The sequence below is a fragment of the Urocitellus parryii genome, chromosome 14 (assembly GCF_045843805.1).
Source record: "Urocitellus parryii isolate mUroPar1 chromosome 14, mUroPar1.hap1, whole genome shotgun sequence".
NCBI classification, from domain to species: domain Eukaryota; kingdom Metazoa; phylum Chordata; class Mammalia; order Rodentia; family Sciuridae; genus Urocitellus; species Urocitellus parryii.
In genome coordinates this window covers 51,445,437-51,466,641 of record NC_135544.1, presented here as the reverse complement: position 1 = coordinate 51,466,641, position 21,205 = coordinate 51,445,437, and the positions used below count along the sequence as shown (strand labels likewise).

Genomic DNA, 21,205 nt, shown 5'->3' with positions numbered 1-21,205 from the left:
TTGCTCTTTTATTCTCTGTATACCCATTGCCAGAAAAAGTACCCAGCGAATAGTAGGTGCTCAGTAAGTGCAGGGGGAGTAAACACCACTGCAGTTCATTCTGCAGATCATTCATAGCTGGTCCTGCTCATTGTAGTCTCAGAGCCCTCCAGCTTCCTGGTGGGCTGTAGTTTCCCCGTCTGAATTGATAGGAGTGACAGTCCGGCCTTCTGTACAGGTCTGTGTACTGCATCTAGTTAGACCACACCGCCAGGTTTGCAGTGTGCACCATTGCCACTGTAGAAAGCTCTGTGTGCAAGTGTGAGGTCATGGTGTTGATGATCAGTCTGCGATCCTTCTCTAGAGCTAAGGTCAGCTCTTTGGCCTGAGAGACCCAGCTCATCCTCTGTGGGGAGCAGAGCCTGCAGCGGGCTGAGCATGGCCTGCCTTTCTGGTCTCCGCTGTTCACAGCTGGTGCTTTCTCCACCCGATAATCTTCCACTGCTTTACATGACCAGCATGTCCCCTCCAGGTGGAGGAGTACCCAGCAAACAGCAGGTGCTCAGAAAGGGCACGGGGAGTATACACCACTGCAGTTCCTTCTGCAGTTCATCCTCCACTGCTGTCTGGCACTGGGGTTGAGTGAGCGAAGGCGGGGCTGTTTTAGTGAGATGCAAGACACCAGCAGACTAAACCAAACCAAACAGACCAAGGGCTAGTTTTTATTTTGTCTTTTTTTCTTGTTATTTTGCATTCTTCTTAGTCTATAATGTATCTTGGCCACAAAAAAGACCACCTCTGCACTTTGGTTTGTCTTTCTTTTTTTCTCCAGCAGGACCTGGAAAGCAGCAGCTACCCGAGATGAGACCATGGCTTGATTCAGCCACTCATTTCATTCCTCATTTATTTAGTCCCCTCTTTGCCAGGCCCTGTGCTAGTCACTGAGCTACAAAAATAAGAGTTCTTGGCCCACATTTCCAAAGCAAGCATGCTCCCTAAAATTAGACCCTGAGCTCAGGCCACAGGGCTGGCTCCCCTAGGAGAGAGAATTGAGAGAACTGCCTGAGTGGATCTGCACCGTGGTGCCCTCTGATGCTCAGGCAGCACATTCCAGAACACTCTGCAGGTGCCTGAAAGCCCAAACGTTAAGGAACCCTGCACACACTGCGCTTTCTCCTGTGCATCACGCTTACGATGGCACTTAACGTACACATCAGGTGCAGCAGGAGGTTAGCAACTCATAATAAAGAGAACAGTCGTCACAATGTGCTGTAGTCAGTTATGTCAAATTCATGAATGATTTCTGGCATTTTCCATTTAGCATTTTCAGACCATGTCTGACTGCAGGTAAGAAACCACGGAAAGTGAGATGGCAGAAGGGGGAGGGCTGCTGTGCTTTCACCTGGGCTAGGAAGACAGCTCCTGGAGCCGTGGCCCCGTGCCTCTTGGAGTGTGGGGCTCCTTCTGCCGGAGGAGTCAGTGATCCTCACCCGTGCACCCCGTCTTCTTCCTCCTGAGGTTGTTGGTCCTTCTGGGAGCTCATGTTGGCTCACGTGGGGGCCTTAGAAGATGTCCCCCACCTTGCTTGCAACCCCGGACAGGCCAGGAGGGCCGCTGTCTGCTCACTAAGAGGTGTTGCGGTTTCACATTCATGCTTTTCTGTGTAGAGAAAACAAAACATGTTGAAATAAGGAGAAACCCCAGCCGTGGCCTGGTGGAAGCAAGTTGCAAAACAGGTTTTAGGAAATGTCTGGCCCCTGAGGGTCGAGCCCAGGGCCTGAGCCTGTGTCACTGAGAGGCCTTCCTCTGCATCCTCTGAGCCTCTGGATCCATCCCACACAGACAGCAGAGACTCAAGCCAGGGACCGGAGGGCAGGGACTGGAGGCTGGCTGTGCAGCCTGGGGAGCCTGCTGCTGGTGAAGGCCAGCCCCTGTGGCTTGCTGGGCTGGACGGCTGTGGCCCCCTGGCAGGACCAGGAGGGTCCATTTGAGATGCTGCTGTGCTCAGGGGATGGAAGGGCTGTGTGCCTGTCAAGCTTATGCTGGAGTTGAGGCTTCTCACCACACCAGGGGGCAGGCCCTCTGTCGTTAAGTCCTGGTCCTGCCACTAGCCAGCTTGGAAATCTTGGGCCAATCCTTTCTCAGGCTGGTTTTCTCCTCGTGAAACTACATGCATTGACTCTGCTTTACTTTTGTGACACGGCTATTGGGAAACTTAGGTGAGATCATGTTCGCAAATGGCTTTTGTAAATCTTAACACAGAAACGAATGACAGGTTGTATCAGAGGCAACGTGTTTAACAAATGGAGCTGTTGGGGCTCACAGCACAGGCTCTAGGGCCAGACTGCTGGGGTTGGGGGTGGGGTCAACTTGCTCTGGAACCTTCCTGTGCCTTCTCTCTCTCATCTGTAAAATGGGGATAATGGTACTCATACCCAGAGTGTTGCTGGGAGAGCTCGTTGAGATGGTGCGGCCAGTGTTGAGAGCAGTTCCAGGAACATGCAAATGCTTGGTTAATATCGGCTCCTGCTGTCATTTCCCAAAGTGTCATTCCCGGACTGCCTGGGTGCGTTGTCTGTTGCTGCTGAGATTGCATGGCACAGTATTTTTGGAACATTTTAATCTCCAGTCTGTCATTTGATCCCCTAAGCTCTCCCTGGAAGACAGGAAAAAGCTTGGGCTATTTCTTATTTCATAGATGAGGAAACTGAGCTTCAGGAAAGTAACACACCCGAGTCGCAGGCCTGCTGCGGCACAGTGGCTGGTGGAGGTGTGAGGAAGGGCATCTGTGGGTGCGAGCAGGTGCAGGGCTCGGGCAGACTAAGTGACCAGCGGACCTCAAGCTGGGCCTGGGGGATGAGTGGTAAGGGCTGGGCTTGCCGGTGGGCCTAGCTGCATTCTGGGAAGGAGCTCTAGCAGGAAATCACGGCGTCCTGAGAGCATCAGCAGGGCTCTGATGTGTGGTTAGGAGTTTTTCAGTCACATCCTCCAGTAAGGAGGACAAGGGGACCATGACGAATGGTTGTTGCTGCAGAATGTTTTTAGCTCTGGCTTCTCTCTAGGGAACACATTGCATTTCCTTGGTCCCTTCTTATTACAGCAGGGAGCTGAAGTTGCACTGAATGTGGAGATTTGAACTCGGGGCTGTCTGCGGATTCCTATCCAGATGACAGCATGAAGGTGGCCTACTGGGAAGAACATGGCAGCGTAGGGCTGCAGATTCTCATCAGAAATCAGGAAGAGTGACACTGCCCCCCATCTGCCTTTCAAGTACACTTACTTCGTTTTGGGGAAAAATATCGCCGGGTTGCAGGGAAAATAGTTTAAAAAGTGCAAAAGTCACTGCGATGCGGGGCATGGTATTGTCATCACGCTGGTAAAGGTGTAGGTTAGCTCACTGGAATGGAATATCCAGATTCTGCCTCCCACAGGACTGGAGGCTCCGTGAGGCCTCCGCGCTTCGCCTTACCCAGGGTCTCCCATCTCCTCTGTCCCGTCACCGCCTTTTCAGCTGGGGACCAGGAGAGGAGGTTCCTCAACCCAAGAGTGCTAGGGAGGAGGAAGCCAGGGACGGAAGGGCAGAAGAGTGCCCTGGGGCTGGGGCGGAGCTTCTGGGATCATTGTTTTACCTATTCACTCTTTTTTTTTTTATATTTTTTTCAGTTGTAAATAGACACAATACCTTTATTTATTTACGTTTTTGTGGTGCTGAGAATTGAACTCAGGGCCTCACACAGGCTAGGTGAGCGCTGTACCACTGAGCCACAACCCCAGCCTACAGGTTCACTTATTTTTTTTGTGAGAATCTATCCGTTTGAGGGCTATGCAGATGAGTCTGGGGATGTCATTGTGGGGAGGGTCCCTGGAGCACAAAGGTGACTGAGCCTCTGCATGTTGTGGGTACCTGGGCTCTTTCCTTCCTGCGCTCTTGTTTGTTTCCCTTGCTGGCTTCTCTGTGGGGATGTAGGTGCCTTTGTGTCCCCCACCCCCCTCACCTGGCCCTCCTCTTCCCCCGTGGCCAGGTTGAAGGTTTTGCAGGTGCCCTACCTTCCTGGGGCCGGTTTTGCAGGTGCCCTACCTTCCTGGGGCTTCCCTGCTCTCTGCCCCAGCCCAGGAGTGAGGATTGTGGGTGCCCCCAGACTGTCAGGAGCCGGGATTAAAGTTGCTGAGTGGCCAGATGACCAGCTCCACAGAGTCAGAGCCTTTGCCCGAGCCCTGCACGTGTGGGGGTGGAGGGTGTTGCCAGCTGAAGGTCCCGAGCTGCTTTCCTTAGTCACTGTCCTTGTGATTGTCTAACTGTTGGCTTGCCCGTGTTGCCGCGCAGAGTCTCGGCAATGCCCCTGCCTCAGAGGAGTGGAAAGGCATTTGTGGAGATGGAACTTGTTCCCCTGGCCATCACCAGATGACCATGCTAATCACAAAGTCGGGGCTGGGGGGTTATGACCACATGGATCCCCCGGCAGGGAGGACAGATGTGTCAGTGAATCATTCCTCTAAGGATGACACACCATCCTGAAGCTTGTGGGGAGGAGTCAGAAAGGCCTGACAAGTACAGTAATGTCTCAATGTCTGTGTCTAGACTTCTCTGAGAGTGTCACAGTGGGTCCTGAGACACCTGACCATCTTTGGGAGGCATGCACCCCTGGCACTCTGCTTTGGGGGTGCCACCTGAGAAAGCTCTCGTGGCTTGGGGTTTCCAGGAGGGATCTGCAGTGGCAGCCCCTCTTTTCCTCCTTGTCTCGAACCCCCGTTCAGGACTGCCTGGTGGCTCGCAAGGAAGCCAGCCCCCTCAGAGGTTGAGAGCTGAGGAGGGCTGAGACAAAGAAGGGAAGCAGGACAGGCTGTCACACCGAGCTCTTCTGCACATAATGGTTCGTATTTAATGGGTAGCAGGAGTGACAAATGTCAGCTACAGCCGCGTTTGGATAAGCAGCTAAAAATTAAACGCCGTCATGTGACCCGTGGTGGTTTAGGGTTTGCCCCAGTGGCTTTACCAGCCAGGTCACACCTTGTAGGGTGAAAAGACACTTGAGAGAGACAGTGTAGGTGACAGCTGTGTCTTTCAAAGGACAGAGTCGGATCTGGAACCATGAGCTCAGTGTATGTGGGTTCTTTGTCCTTTTTGGACGCCAGTGGTACAGCTGGACAAATCCTCCTGTCCTCTCTCTCTGCTTTCAGCCTTCTTCTTTAAGAGTGTGGAGGCTTCTGTGAAGACCAGGCTGTGAGGACTTTGCCCTTGTCTCTACATGGCCACTCTCAGACAGAAGCTCCCGCACCTAACCGCTTCTCGAGACCCAGTCCCGTTCCTCCAAGAGGCCAGTCCAGGGACACAGGCACAGCCTGCTGACCCTGACACTCCTTCTGCATGTGTCTTCATGGAGTCCCCAGGATGGGACAGCACGCCTCTGTTCTGCCGTCTGTTCCCTGGGAGCTCTGAAGGAGGGCAGGCTGGGGCCTTCTCTAGGGGCTGGCAGTGTTTGGCAGGAGAAAGTGAAGATTGGGCCTGGCGGACGTGCAGCTAAGGAAAATGCCCTGGAGAAGGAGAAGAGTCTGGAAAGGGTCAAAGCCTAGAGAGTGGGTGAGGCTGGGGAGCTCTCTTTTCATGGGACTGTACTCAAAATGTTCTTTTCTGCGTGAACTGTGTGTCTACACCCTTGTGAATGGAGCCCAGGCCTGTTTCTGGTAGAGCCATGAAACATTTGCTGCAGCCAGCCCTGGGCTTCCACAGAGGTTTACTCCCAGATGTTTCGGGGGGTGAAAGTATTATTACAACAGCAACATTTTTTTTCTCTTGAACCTTGACTTCTCGGGCCACACCTGAGTCTTCATGTACCCAGGAAGGGGGAGTGTTCAGCTCACTTCTCTGAAATAATTGAAGATTTATAGCTGGCTCCCAGAGCATCAGGAACATCTGAGTTTTTATTGGAGCTGTGATGTGATAACAATAAAAAACACATTTGCAAGTTGGAATGACTCCTCGCTCCTTCTTTTCTCCCACCCAAATCTAAAGCCTGAAACGGGTAGAGAAGTGAAGGTGCCATTTGCCACTGGGGGGTACACATCGCCACCGCTGTGGGGGCGGCAGGTTCCATTCACCATCGGAGCCAGCTCCTTCCCTCTCAGACTGCTGAGAGGTGACGATGACACTTTGCCTGGCCTTGAGTAGGCATTCCTGTTTTGAGCTTCCTTTCAAGGATCTTTGTCTTTTCTGATGATCCAATCATAGAAAGTTTCTGAAATCCTCTCTCAGTCCCTGAAAGCTGGGCCTTCAGCAGAAGCTGCTTCAAATTGGAAGCCGATTTCTGATCTCTTGGAGCAGCCAGAGTTGAAGGGACCAGAGAGCATCGGGAGCCTCTTTCCACCCTGAGCTGGCCGGCGCTGAGTTGTGCCTGGCCCTGGAGATCCGGGAAGGAAAGGAAGGGAGGTGGGGAGGTGGGCCTTTCTGTATACACACGCAGATCCTTGCTTTTTAGGGAACATGGTGATTGGATTGAGATAATCAGGGCCCGTCCACCGAGTGGCCCTGGGAAGAGCAGGTAGCTTACCTGAGCTTCATTGTCCACATCTGTGAAATGGCAAGATTGAGTCAAACTCAGGGGTGTCCTGGGAAGTTTCCTGTTGTAAAATTTCTACTCCTTATTCCTTTGGGGTGCTGTCTGAACTTGGGGGATGAAGTATGGACTCACAGACAGAAGCACTTCTGCACTGAAGAGGAAGCCAAGGAGACATCTGTGTGGATTCTGTGGGGGGACCAAGACGTGGGGAGAGGAGCCAGCTGCCCGTGTCCCATTTGGGGCCCTGCTTGTCCCTGAATTCCAAGTTGCCTGCCTAGAAGTGATAGTTTATTCTACTTGAAACCACCGCCACCAACACTGTTGAGACTGCAGACCTTTCGTTCAGGCAATTTCAGAAATGCTGAATATTGAGGCCACAGCCCTGACCTGGAACCCAGGGGAGAATGTGGCAGATGCTTCTGGAAAGCCCTGTTTATAGCTCTCTGACTCCTTCCTGCTGGGACCTTTCACAAGTTCACCACCAGGAAGCTGAGTCATTGAGGGGTCAGCCGGCATGGCCAAAGGTCATCTGGCGCTGCCAGCAGCACAGACACAGACACAGACGGGTTGGCCGGGCATTTGGGGGGAGCAGCAGGGTGGAGGAGCTGCAGAGGTTCCTGACAGGTCTCCCCACACGGGGCTGTGCCCTCCCTGGGGGTTTCCCAGCAAGAAACCATCTCCTGCTTCATTCACCTCATTTCTTCTCTTTGTTCCTAAATCCAAGGCCAAGGTCAGAGCCAAGTAAGCACAGTGTCCGGGGTGAAATGAGTCCTCTTGTGGTGCCAGAAAGGCTCCATGTCCTTGTGCTGTACCCAGGGGCCTCTCAGGGCCTGGTCCTCACCCCACCTGCTCCTCCTGCCCCAAGCCCTTTTCTTTCTCCTGTGCTTCGTGGCCTGCCCAGCCTAGGTGTCCACTTTGATGTCCCTTCCAGGACCTCCAGGTGTAAAGTAGGTCCCCTGCACCTTTTGCTTTTGCCTCATGCCATTCAGAGCTTGAAGTTTTTTCTTTGTATGAATTTGGTTTCCTTTTTCTTCCCCAGCTAGACTCTGAGCACCCCTGGGCCAGGGCTCCCCTAGGCCGTCACCTCCAGCCTCCAGCAGCACCCTGACATGTAGGTGGTAGGTGGGTCTTTGGGGGCAGAAGGAGCCTACCATTTTACCACTGAGACTTCTGCTTCTGGGTTCCTGTCTTGTTCTCTTTGGGAACCCTGCTGTCAGGTGACTTTGTTTTAAATTACTTTCCAGGAGAGAGTTTTTGTCAACCTGAGATCCCACCCACAGTGGAAGGTTCCTGACATTCGCTCTGGCATCCAGGAAAACCTAAAAATGACTCTCCCTAAATCATAGGAAGTCATTTGTACACGTAGTCTAGCTTAAATTTAGCAGGTGGGTCAGAGGCTGAATGCTGTCTCCCGGGTGCTCCTGCTGGTGTTTCTGGTACGCTGTCACCTTTGTCTGGTGTGAAGGTAGAAGGCGTGTGAAGAAAGAATGCCTGTCCCTGTAAGCCGCAACTGTCCCTGACGCTCCCTACACCAGCCTGTGTCACGCACATAACATGATGGTAGTGACTGTAGGAAATCTGTCTTTGGAAACATCTGGACCCCTGGTTAGGCCTCGAGCTCTCCCTGAACTCTGGGGTGCAGATTTGATGGTGGTCGCATCCTCAGCCATTTCCCTGTGTGCCAGGCCCCAGATGGTTCCCGGTGTGCCCTGCGGGGGTGACACAGATCCGCAGCAATCAGCCAGAGTGTGGGGAGGGCTGAAGGTCCTGCTTTGTGGTGTCTGTGGGTGACACGTACCTGGTCTTGAGATTTTCGTGTGGTTTATCGAGTGGATGTTTTAGCGAGCTGCGTCCTGGGATCCAAGGTGCCAGCGGAGAGCAGTGTGCTGCCCTTCCTTCCTGGTTCTCTCCCAGCTCTCACTGGAGACAGACACACAGGCGCATCACCAGATATAATTATGAGTAGAGGAATGAGCAAGACAGCTGGCGACGGGGTTGCTTTGTAAAATCCTTTTTTCAATGGATGATAGGCTCATCATGGGCAGGCTTCAGAGGCGTGGTGTCTGTCAAGGGCGTGGAAGCTGGTCTTGTAGAAGCTGGCAGGGCCACGCCTGGCTTGGAGACATGCATGGGGCTTTGAGGGCCCAGCACCCCGCCCAGCTCATGCGGCTACAGGCCCTGCTGCTCTGCCAACACCAAGGGCAGTGTCTAGAGCCACTGGCCGTGCTGCCCATTGTCTCTCACACACACAGCTGACTGGTTTTCGTTGGCTCCCCTATGCCTGAGCATTGGTGTGTTGGTTCCTGGGATGCTGCCTCTCTGGGTGGCATGGCCAGCATATGCTGGGGAGGGAAGTGCTGCACCCTTGGGTGGGTGGGGTGTAGGAAGGAAGAGGATCAGCTGTGTCCTCAGCATTTTATCTTCTATTAAAGCTTGCCTTCTGCCTAAGAGCCCTTGGGCTGACCTTCAAGAAGCTTCCTTCCATGACAGGCTCAGCAGCTAAGTGCTGCTGTGTCCACAGATTACACTGTGCATTTGAGACCCCTGGCGGCCTTCACCCGAGACAGGCAAAACCCCTACTCTCCCAGGTGTCACAGGAAACCCTAGGGGACTGTTTGGTTGTGCTGGGATTTCAGATCCTGAGGTATATCTGGAGTGAGCTGTTGATTAGACTTAGGATTTTTAAAAATTGTGGTGAAATTTAATGCTCTTCCCTTTTTAAAGTATACAGTTCGGTAGTGTTAAATTCTTCCATTGTTAACACAACCAATCTTAGAAGTCTCTTCATCTTGCACAGTTAAAGCTCTACCCCTTAAAAGCCAAGTGCCTATTTTCACCACCCCCAGGCCCTAGCAGCCCCCATACCACTTTCTGACTTTTTGAATTTGATTCTTAGAGCTAGATACCTCATAAAATTGGAACCACATGATATTTGTCCTTTGGGGACCAGCTTATTTCACTTTGCATCAGGTCCTTGAGGTTGGTACATGTTGTAGTGTGTTGTTTTTTAAGGCTGCATCACATTCCATTGAATGGATAGACCACATTGCCTTTATTCATCTGTTGATGGATACTTGGATCACTTCTTCCTATTGGCTGTTGGGTATAATCCTGCTGTGAATGTGGGGTTGCAAACATCTCTGAGACTGTGCTGTCAGCTCATTGGGGTATGGACCTACAAATGGACTTGCTGGACCCTGTGATCATTCTGTTTTTAATTTTTTGAGAATTGCATTGCTGTTTTCCATAGCAGCTGCACCCCTTTCCTGACAGTGCACAAGGCTTCCAGGTTTTGTGTCTTGACACAGGTGTTTTTAAGCCTTGAGTAGGCCTGATGCACAGTGACGTACTCCCCTAAATGAAATGCACACTCAGGCACGTTTGTTTTTCAAAGGCTCCACCAGAGTCATAGATTCAGAATGTTCAAGACAGGAAAGAACCTCCTTAGAGACAATCTATTAGCACCATTTATTATTCTTTCAACATGTATTTGCAATTGCAATAGATGGTGAATAAAATACAAGAAACCTCCCATCCCATCGGACTGTGTGCTGGGGGAAGTAGGTGACCAGAGAGGTGAGATGATGGCACAGAGTCCCCCTGGGATTTAGGGGCTGAAGTGGGCAGGAATTTAGTCTTTGACTCTCAGAATGGTTCTCCCTGTTTAGGCACACATTTTGGAGGATCACCCCTGTCTGACAGAGTGAGATGTGTGGTGTAACACCTGTGGACTGTGATGGACCTCTTCCAGAATTCAGGGAGCCTGCCCCTGACTCCCTGCACCCCATCCCTGAGCCGGGAAGTCCCGGTCCTCCAGGGTTACTGTGAGGCATGGATGAGGGGGGCCGAGCCCACTGAGGACTCCCCTGTGCCAGGTCCTTCAGCTGACCTTAGCCCTCACCTGGCTGTTGCCCTGGGGCTCTTTCCCGAGGGTTCAGAGGGCAGGGAGCCCTGAGCAGTGGTGAGGGCCTTGTCCATGGTGGTGAGCTTGGCTGCACCAGATCCAGCAGCAATGCCAGGGAACCTCGGTCCTCAGGGTCAGCCTGGCCTGATTAGTACCTGTCAGAGGTCCCCAGAGTGGCCCCTGGCCCCTAGCAGCCAGGCCAGGTGAGCGAGCTGCCCACAGCACTTTTGTTTGGGATTCTCTGTGCCTGTGTAAACCAACACCAGTGAGTGCCCTCCCCATTAGCTAACTGAGTTTCCTTTGTTACATAATCAGGATTGATTGAAGTAGGCCTGCCCATTCATTTAGAAAGTATGAGGGAAGGGTGAATGCAGGAGCCTCTGAGTCCCTGGGGCAGCAGAGGGCCCCTCCTGCCCTTGGACTACTTCTTGTTAAGTGAAACAGCAGAGTGGAATGGCCACCTGGGCCATGGTAGTGTGAGCTGGTGTGGTGAGCAGTGCTTATGGTGGGCTCGCTCCCCCGCAGGGCAGGCTCTGAGGGCATCTTCTTGCTATGCAGTAAGCAGTGAGGGAATTCCTTACTCATGAAGGAATGAGTAAAAATGGCCCCTTTCTAGGAATTTGCTATTTATCAAAACCAAAACAACCAGAAACAAAAGCCATGGGCAGATGCAGGCCGGATCCCAAGCTTAGGGCCTTGAATCTTCACCAAGACCTTGGAAGGTAGGCGCTACTGTGAGCCCCTCTACAGATAAGTCACTCCAAGATAAGTCCCTTGCCTAAGGTCACACTTGGAGAAGGAGGAGAAGGAAGCAGCCGGAGCTGCCAGCTCCAGATGCATGCGCAGCTCCAGAGCCTGTCCTGCTGGCCCTCGGCCTTGCTGGGCCTGTACTCAGGTCACTGCACCCTGTGAGCTTTGCTCATCAGAAGGGATTGGATCAGGGTTTCATTCCTGTGAAATTCACACTGTGGCCTGGAATCCCTAAAACAGTGCCCTGTGGCTGGTGTCCGTCCTCTGGAGCCCTGATCCTATTCTGTTATCAAACAGGATTCATTCTAAACCTGCAGTGAGGTCCTTTGTGTGTTACCAGCAAGCAAAGAAAAGCAAAGAAAAATACCCACTCAGGCACACATGACAGTCCTCTTAGTGTGAGAGTCCGGGCTGTGTGTGTCAACAGAGAGAGGTAGTGGTTCCCTCTCCCAGGCAAGGAACACACTGGAGCCTTTCCGAGGGTAATCGCAGTGAATATAAGCATTTATTGAGCACCTACTGTACAAGGTAATGTACGTGCTTGTGTTTTCTTGTTTCTTCATCTCAGGGAACACATGGAATTGGGGTTTTTGTAGTCAGGGAACTCAAGTTCAGAGAGATGAAGTAACTTACCCAAGTTTATGCAGCTAAAAAATAGAGTAGGGTTTCCATCACAGGACCTTGAAGACTGGGACCGTCCTGTGTCCTCAGGTCTTAATCATGACATGTGGCCTGACTATGACTGCACAGTTCCCATGTGATTGGATTGGTGAATGGGCGAACCTCAGGCCTGTCCTCTTACACTCAGCTGCCCCAGCCGTGTGCCCAGTGCCCTGAAATATCCCCTCCTCTCACCCCCATCTCTGTGGCATCTCTTTATTAATCTGGTTTTCCCAGCCAGGATGCCATTCCCTAACACCAGACCCTGTGTGGTGGTTGAGCTAGGTTGTATAAGATTCTGTGTTTGGAATTCTTAGCCTAGTGTGGTTGGATGATTGACAGAGGGGCAGGGTCCCTCACTGACTGGCTTTGGGACCCTGGGCCAGTCACATTACTGTTTTCTCATTAGTGAAACAAAGGGGTTCAGAACTCTGAAAGCAAGTGCAAGCCCTCAGGGAGCACCACCGTGCCAAACACGATGGCAGGGTCACGGGGGCCACCTGCCCCGGCTGGGTTGGTGTGCTCCTACAGGGCTTCAACACAGGCTCCTGTTCATCACGGCGAGTCCACCTATGTGCCAGGAAAATAAAACAGTTTTGAGGGCGAGGCGTTTCTCCAGTTCTCCTCGGACATCTTGTCCTTACTAGTAAGTGGATGTTTATAAGCCAGTGACAGCCACAAGACTGGCTGAGTCAGCGGGAGGCCCTGAGTGGTCCACTTTACTAGCGGTGAGTTAAATTCCTTCTTGGAAGCAGCCTGCCTGCGCATTTCAGTCTTAGCCTTTGAATATTGCTAGGATTTGAATATCCCATCCTAAACACATTGAGATTCAGTTGCATGGAGAGGCAGGATCTTTAAGAGGTGACGAGTGTTGAGGATCCGTGCCATCATTGTGGGAGTGGGTTGGTTATCACAGGAGTGGGTCCTGTTGAAAGTGGGAGTTTGGCTCCGCCCTCGCATCTTGCCCATGCTCGCTGCCCTTCTGCCTTCCGTCATGTTGGGATGTAGCACAGAGGCCTTGCCAGCTGCTGGCACCGCGTCCTTGTACTTCCCAGCCTGCAGAGCCTGACTCAGATGGGCTGCTCCTGTTCTGTCTGCTTGGCGACTTTCTGTTATAGCAGCGGAAAATGCACTGAGAGAAATACGAGTGCCAGGCTCCCGACCCTCCAGATGCCCTGCCTGCCTGTGACCTTGGCAGGCGAGTGGTTCACACTCTTTTTCAGGAGGCAGAATAGGTTTGTGTTGAACCATTTCTCAGTCCCATTTGGGACCAGTGGTCAAGCCGATGGCAGAGGTTATGGGACAGAGTGGAGCCCTGTGATCTCTGGGAGTGAGCTGCTGACTTTGCCTCTGAGCATCTGCTTGCAGACTGAGCATAGATGAAGCCCCACCCCGCTAACCTTGACTGCAGGAACATTAGCAAGTGAGGATGACTTAGCAAGTGAGCTGACACAGGGCAGCTCCCTCTTCCTCAGGCCGGACACATAGGAGGTGACAACATAGGAGCAGAGCACATTGGGGACAGAAGGGGAGTTAGAGATCACAGTGATCCCTCAGCATCCATCCCTTTGTAAGAGATCGGGTAGCCTAGTGGTTGGGAGCAAGGCTCTAGAGCCACGTCACCTGGCTTCCAGTCCTGCTTCTCTTCTTTGTGCCCTTGAAGCAAGTTGCTTAGCAACTCTGTGCCTCAGTTTTTCCATTTGTAAAATGCTGCTAATATTACTATTATTATTTTATAAGTGGAGACATTGAGGGCTCAGAAAAGCAAGCAACCTGCCTGAGGGCACATAATCTGTTAGTGCAGCTGCAGGACCTGTGACCCAACCCCCTGCTCCTCTTACCAGAGCCGGGCAGGTAGGTAGGAGTGAACCTGCAGCTCAGGTTTCCCTCCAGCCCAGTGCCCACTCTCCATTTGGTGAGGTCACCAATTTCACCCATGAAATCCCAGCCCTTTTACTTGGAATCCTGGGAATTTACCCCACCTGTAGGGCAGAGATCATTTAACCCTTTGGAGCAGGCCATAGACAGGATGTTCTGAGAGTATCCTGGGTGTGCGGGCCTGGGCCGGGTAGGGCTCTGTCATCCTCTCGGCTTCTGCTGTAGATTCTCTAGAGAGGGGGAGGAGCCAGTCTGGCTCCTGGGCCAGGAATGTAGGAATGGCATCCTTCCAGCTATAGGCGAGGCTGCTGAGCTGTTGCCCTCTGTACAGAGCGAGGCCTAAGTGGCCTGTGATGTTACCAGGACCTCGTGAGTGGCTGCAGCTTCGGAGAGAGTGGCCGGCCCGTCCAGTGGCCCCTCTGGCAGGGCCTCTGTTGCCTGGGCCACCCTCCACCAGGTGCGGGAAGGCCTGTCTTGCTTACTGTCAGCGTCTTGTAGCTCCTGCCCCATTGCTCTCGTGAGCTGTATGTAGCCACGGAAAACACCTGACCGACACTAAATTCCAGACTCCTCAGCAAGGAATTCAGGGCCTCCTGGAGTCTGGCCCCAACCTGCCTCTCTTCTAGCAGACACGTGGCGACCATCGAATGCCCCAGCAGCCTCCTGAGCCTGGGTGGTGCTGCCTTACCTTGGTGTGACATTCCCCTGTGCGCCACGCCCAGCCACCAGGCCCTGTTGCCAGAATCATCCAGTGTCCACACGCCCCACACTCAGAATTGTTCTCTTCCCCTCCAGGCCATGTTTGCCCCCCCCCAAAGTAAAATAGTCCAAAGAATCAAAGAGAACAGAAGGGACCATAGTGACAGCTCTTTGTTTTCTTATAGGTCCACATACTGTCCCTCTTCATAAGGGCAGTTTACGTGGCTCTTTTTCTGGCCACCCTCTGTCTTGGGTATGATCTAGGCTCTGAACCCCTACACCATGGCCACCGCTGAGGCCAGTGTCCAGGGGAGGTGGGGTTGGTGCTGTGGGGCTTCCTCCGAGGGAGCCCAAGGAACCTGGCTATCCTTGTCATGTGGAATTATCATTTTCTACCAAACACACGATGGGAGCTCTTCACTTAGTCCTTTGCCTCCCCAAACAGCAGTGTCCCTCAAAACCCGCCCCAGGGGCCCTGGGAGTTGCAGGGATTTTGTCTGCAGAGCATGAGTGACAGGTGCCACTGATCCTTTGTGGTCCCTGCCCCGTACTTCAGAGACAGCAGGTGAGGGCCGTGGCTTCCGTAGGTGAGCAGGGACATTGACCCGGCGTGGCCTGACGGGGAAGCATGTCTTCCTTCCTTCTTGAATCCCTTTCTGGCTCTTTCCAGTGAGCTGGCCTCTATGTTGACACATGGAGGTCCTCAGCAGCAAATCTCCGGAGCGCGTGGGGGAGCGTCTTCCAGTGCACCTCCCGGCGACAGCACAGTAAGTAGCCATCCTCCCACCCACCTGCTCTTTGCAGAGGGGGAACTAATGGGATGGTATTTTCTCTAGCCACTGTCCACATTTTAAAAGGCCCAGTTTTCCTTTTGGCTGTGTGTGTGTGTGTGTGTGTCTGTCTGTCTTTTGGAAGATTTTTTTTAAAGGCATGATTTGGAATTTTGACCTTCTGACTGAACTCAGATGTGCCTGAGCCTGCTGGGGTGTCGCGGTTCCCCTCAGGGTCCTTTGCGTAGCTTCTCTCTTGGTGAGCGGCGTGTGGAAGGCTGCTGGATGGTGCCCCGTGCTTCCTTGTGGTGAGCTTCTACACAGCATTTCAAAGGACCAGGGTGTGACCGTTGAGAGCCCTATTACGAGCCTCTCTCCTGCCCAGAGCGTAACCAGGAGTGGGTTCTGACTCAGGGTGCGGGTAGCTTTGATGGGTGAGTGCCAGGGGCTCACTGTGTTCAGTGTTCCTTGATGTGGCTTGGGCTTCTGCATTTGCAGTGTGGGCCTCTCAAGGACTTTAGAAGGTGGGACAGGGCTGTCCACATCCTGGATGAAGGTTGCTGCAGAAGGGAATCTCTCCACCGCGCACTGTGCCAGAGGTCTCTCTTCCCGCTGGCCTGCGCTGTGATCTGCAGCGTGGTGTTTCAGGACGAGGACTGGCTCCTGGGCTGGTCATCTCCTTGGTGGGCTCCCAAGTGCAGTGGAACGCAGCGCTGTGGCTGGGCTGAGGGGGCAGGTGGGAGAGCTGGCTGGGCTCAGGGCGTGGCTGGGCTTGGGCCCACGGTCAGGCGCTTTCCCAGGCTTGGATTTCATAAGCATCAGGGCTGCTCGGGATCAGGCAGGATAGGATGCAAGACCTTGGAGGCAGAGGCTACCACTGTTCGGCAGTTCTCTGGTGCTTCCTGGGTGCCTAAGCCTTGCTTCCTGTCTTTGGGAGGAGGCCAGGAGCAGAGATGGCTTGGCCTGGCTCCTCGCAGGAGCTGTGCGTGCTCATCGCTGGGTGCTTCTTCTTCACACCATGACCCGGGAGCCCGGGTGTCCCCTCTGTGCCCTGCACCCCAGAGTCCCTGGCTCCACATGAGCGGATTCTACATTATCTTCCCTGATCCTAAAAGTGCATGTGCTTTGGACACGGAGGTGTTTTATTCATGAGAAATTGAGAAGGGAGGGTTGGGAGTCACCAGCTGCTCCCCAGCAGGCAGAGAGTCAGCGGCCCGGTGATGGGTACCGTGGGGCCTGGCCTAGGCCATGTCCTTGGCAGGATCTTCAGGGACAGCTAACGACACCCTGCTGGACTCAGCTTGCCCAGGCCTGGACCCCAGGTTCCCCATCCATGGGACCCTGACAAGTGGCTTTCCTTCTTGCCGTCCCAGTTTCCCATCTGAAGAGACAGAGACTGGGCTGCATGCTGTCCCTCTTCAGGGACCTCATACCTCCCGTTATATGATCCTTGATCTCACTTGGGACAGAAATGCATTTTCCACTCTCCTCCCTCCTCCCTCTTCTCCTCAGCGAGAGCAGGCCGAGGAGGTGGCCTTTCCTGTCTGTCATCTTGGGGAGAATCTGAGTAGAGGCTGACCCATCGGTCCCTTGTTGGCGGTGCCCAGAGCCGGGGTAACACAGGTGTGGAGTTGGGTTTGTACCTGGGTCCTCCTGTAGAGTCATGGTTCTGGGGCTGCTGAGAGCTTCCACAGGTCACATAGCGAGTGGCAGAGCCAAGCCAGAGACCAGGTCCCCCGATTTATGGGCCAGTACATTCTCCTTTCCACCCCTGAGAGTGGGCTGCAGTTGTGAAGGTGGAGTGTGGAGAAGGGGCACAGTGCCCAGGCAGAGACGAGGGGACCTCCTTTGCCTGGGCCCAGCTCCTAGGCTTCAGCCTGCTCCCTGGCACTGCCAGAGTCAGCTGGGCACCTGCTTGATGGCTGCGCTTCCTGCCTCAGGGTTCCGCTTGCCCCTTGGCTCCAGCTGCACTTTCACAAGTGTGTTCAGCAAAGTGTGACTGATGGTTAACTGAAGACAGCCTGCCGGGCCAGCAGGCTCGGGTTTAGGAAGGGCTTTGTTCAACCTAGTTAAACAGGTTTCTTTCTTGAAGGACTCCACCGGCCTTCAGCACGATAATTGCGCTGTGAATTTCCAAGCAGTGCGGATCTCTGCAGATGGAAAGAGCTGGAAGCGGGGAGGAGAGCCCTGCTGCTAGGTGGGACAGCCCAGATGGGAAAAGTGGTTGGTGGGAGACTGTCCCTGGGGGTGCGTGCTGTTTCCTCTCTCTCCATTAATTTCCATTTTCATCCTCTTTATCCTCACTCCTTTTTTTTTTGTATTTTAAAAAACTAAAGTGAAATAACAAAATTTGTTTCTTAGCTCTTTTTTTTTAATATTTCTCTTTCATTGTAGTTGAACACAGTACCTTTATTTTATATATTTATTTTTATGTGGTGCTGAGGATGGAACCCAGTGCCTAGACGATGGCTAGGTGAAGGCTCTACCGCTGAGCCCCAAGCCCAGCCCTGTCTCAGCTGTTTTTAAGCATACAGTTCAGTGGCATTGGCTACACTTAGGTTGTTACTTAGCTCTTGCCACCATTCAGCCAAAGACCTCTTTACCTTGCAGAACCCAAACCCTGCACCCATTAAACACGAACCTTCCCATACCTCCACCCCAGCCTCCAACAGCCCATTCTGCTCTGTCTCTGAATCTGACTTCCGCTATGTCCCCTCAGTGGACTTGGGAAGCACTGGTCTTTTCATGACTGATTTATTTCACTCAGCACAATGTCAGGTTCACACATGTTACGGCATATGTCAGAATTTCCTTCCTTTTTAAGGCTGAGTAATATTCCTCAGTATGGGTAGACCACCCTTCACCCCTCGTGGACATTTGGGTTTCTTCTGCTCCCTCCCTCGCTTTTTCTCCTCTGGTCCACAAGTCCAAATTGACTGTCGTCTCTCCAGCAAGCTGCTCTGCCTCACTTCCTACGTGCTTGCCTTTGCTCTTTTCTGCTGCTGGTGCGCCTTGCTCCGCCCTCTGCTCTTTTCTATGCTCCTTTTTGGCCCCCGGGTGGGCCATCCTCCTCCCTCTTATCACCCACTTGTGTTATTTTTCCCACTGTCCATCCTTCCCTCTGTCCTGGTGCCGACCTGGGCGGGTGCTCGGTGCAGGCAGGTGGAGACTCGAAGGTGCTCAAGAGGAAGGAGGCTCTTTGCAAAGCTGTGGCCGCGGGCGCCCTGCTCACGGCCGACCTGCCTCTGTCCCAGGCAAGTGTCATTAAATATCAGTGCCCTTGAGCACCCTGAGGACAGGGAAATCCCGAGTGCAGAGACGCCCAGGCCTTTCCTTTTTCGTTTGAGGTTGGTGCGATTGGGTTCAGTGCATTTGTATAACTTAAAAAGAGGGTCTGGAGGTGCTGAATCAGTCTCAGATTTCCTTGTAAGTCTCCGTGTAATGCCAGGTTTGTGGAGGAGACCTTCCTGGCATGTCACCTCTGTAGAGGAGGGATGGCAATTGTCAACTGTCAGCCTGGACTCATGTTTCCTAGTGCTCTAGGGATTAAGACAGACGGGGACATCCACACCCCGGGACTGTGAGTGCTGTACCTTGGGTTGGCTCCACACCGCCTCTGGCCCCGCCCACCTCTGTGCCCACTACCAGCCCTCGGATACCTGTCCTTGTAGGAACAGAGGCAAATTCCGAGTGAAGCCAGGGCTTTCCTACCTGAAAAGAGGCGCTGCAGCAGCCCTTCCCCAAGGCATGGGGACCTCTGCCCTGGACTGGGCCTGACAGAGACACTGCTTGTCCAGAGTCCCAGGATAGTCCCCAGGGAAGGGCTGCTACCTCTGCTCTGCTTGAGTCGGCAGGTCATGTCCTGGCTTGAGAAATGCAGTGAAATCTTTCCTTTACAGCGATAAGGAAAGGTCTAGATGAACAGTGACCAGCCAGCGAGTGCAGTCTGTGAAATGTGGTTCCTACTGGGGGAGACAGGCTGAGACACAGTGCCCTCCACCCCGGAGGGTAGGTGCCTTCCTTCTTCAGCAAACATTTGTTGGGGCCCCAGGATCAGTCCATCTTAGCAGGCACTGGGGATCTGTGAATGAGACAGACACTCGTACCCTGGAAGACCATATACCAGACCATGTTAGATTCTGTGAGGCCCCTCTCTGAGTCCTTTATTACTAACAAGGGTGGAAATAGACACATGTCTCATTTGATGCTCTCATTTGGTCATCCCATCAGTGAAGAGACCCAGGCCAAGAGAGATTAGCCCACATGTCCAGGGTCACACCAGGAGCCACAGGATCTGAATTCACCCTGGCTCTCTGATGCCAAAGCCCAGGCTCTTGACCACACACTGGCCCGTTAGGCTCTTGCCTGAAACCTTGAGCAATTTCAGGCATCCTTTAGAAATTAGTGCTGGAGCACCGGCACTCCCAGGGACAGACATCCCCCACTTCCCCCCGAGAGCACTCTGCATTCCCTCCCCTTCAGGGGTCGCTGGCAGCCACCCAGCACTGAGCCCAGGTGTCTGACTGAGGCCTAGCAGCTTCTGGGCTGGTGCACTCCGTGGCTTCTCTTTCTCTTGATCTCCTTTGCTCATTCTGTATCCTCTTGAAGAAACATAAAGGTTTAGGGATGCTGACAGGCTCCTCCCGGAGGCCCCCCCAGGACCCTGATCCCCTTGGGCAGCGATTTCTATGTTCTTGTCTGTCTCTGTTTTCACTGTGGGTCCGTCTAGGCCTGAGGCATCTCTGTGTCTTCAGTGTCACCCTCCATAGGCGTGGCTCAGAGCAGGGCTCAGGACTATGTTGAATGAATGAATGGGGAAAGGGAGTCAGGTGGCTTGTGGGGTTAGGCCAGGGCTCCCTTAAACCCCTGGGATAAGAGAACCCAGGTCCCGTGAGCTCCTGAAACTTAAGGCCTCCCTCCTTCAGGGCTGGGCTGGGGAGGTCTACCCCGACTTGGGTCTTCCACTTGCCATAGGTGGCCAAGCGCTGAGCTTCTAATAAGGCTGGACCCAACTTAAAGAACAGATTTATAAGCGGAGACAATCTTCCTTTTTTTTTTAAGCATTAAGAAATGCCCTTTCTTTGAGGAAGTGGTGATGGTGGCAGGGTGTTGGTGATCGTTGCTTATGTTATTATTTTTATGTCCTTTCTTGGCGAAACAACAAGTTGGCAAGAGCCTGCCCGTTTTCTTTGTGCTTTTAATAGCTGGCAAAACCTGAAATCTGGAAGTGACCACAAAGGTAGATCACTGGTGTTCACATTGTTTCTCCGGCCCTGGGTGTCAGGGGTCTCTGTTTTGGGGACCTGGAGGGAGCCCTGCTGTTGGGGGTCCAGAGTTCTTTGCCTTGTGTTTAATCAGAGAAGCCCTTTTTCCTTTTTATATATTAGGTGTTCTGTACGGATCTGTTTGGAGATGAAAGGATTCTCCTACCAAAACTTGGAGCGCCCTGCCTCTAGGCTGGAGGATGAGGGGGTGGGGAGGGAAAGAGGAAAGGAGGCAAGAATCCCTCTGTGTGGCAGGGTGGAGCCTACTTGGGTCTTCCACTTGGCAAGTACCTCTTACCTCTGTGCTAGTCGGGGCTCTCTAGACAAGCAGAGACAATAGGGTGTGTGTGTGTGCGTCCCCAGTTTATTTTGAGGAATTGGCTCACATCACTGTGTGAGCTGGCAAGTCCAAAATCTTGAGGGCGGGCAGCAGACTCCTAGGGAAGAGCTAATGCTGCAGCCCATGTCCAAAGGTAGTCCAGAAGCAGAATTTCTTCCTTCCTGAGGGCCTCTAACTGATTAGATCGGGCCCACCCACAAGAGCTCAGTAATTTATAAAGATAGTGGCATCCAGTAGAGAAAATGCCTCAAAAGCAGCCCTTAATTAAACCAAGTCAGTGCTTAAAGGTGCATCTTATCTGAAAACTACCTTCACAGAATCATCTGGACTGATGTTTGACCTGGGTACCCTGGGCTGGCCAGGTTGAAACAGGAAGTTGGTCTTCCCACCTGCTCGGGTGCGGTTGA

The 21,205-nt window shown here is 53.0% G+C and overlaps 1 protein-coding gene across 1 annotated transcript in view; it reads left to right on the top strand.

Moving 5' to 3' along the window:
* Slc25a37 (solute carrier family 25 member 37) overlaps positions 1-21,205 on the top strand; it is a 36,158-nt gene that overhangs the window by 8,160 nt on the left and 6,793 nt on the right. The window lies entirely within an intron of this gene.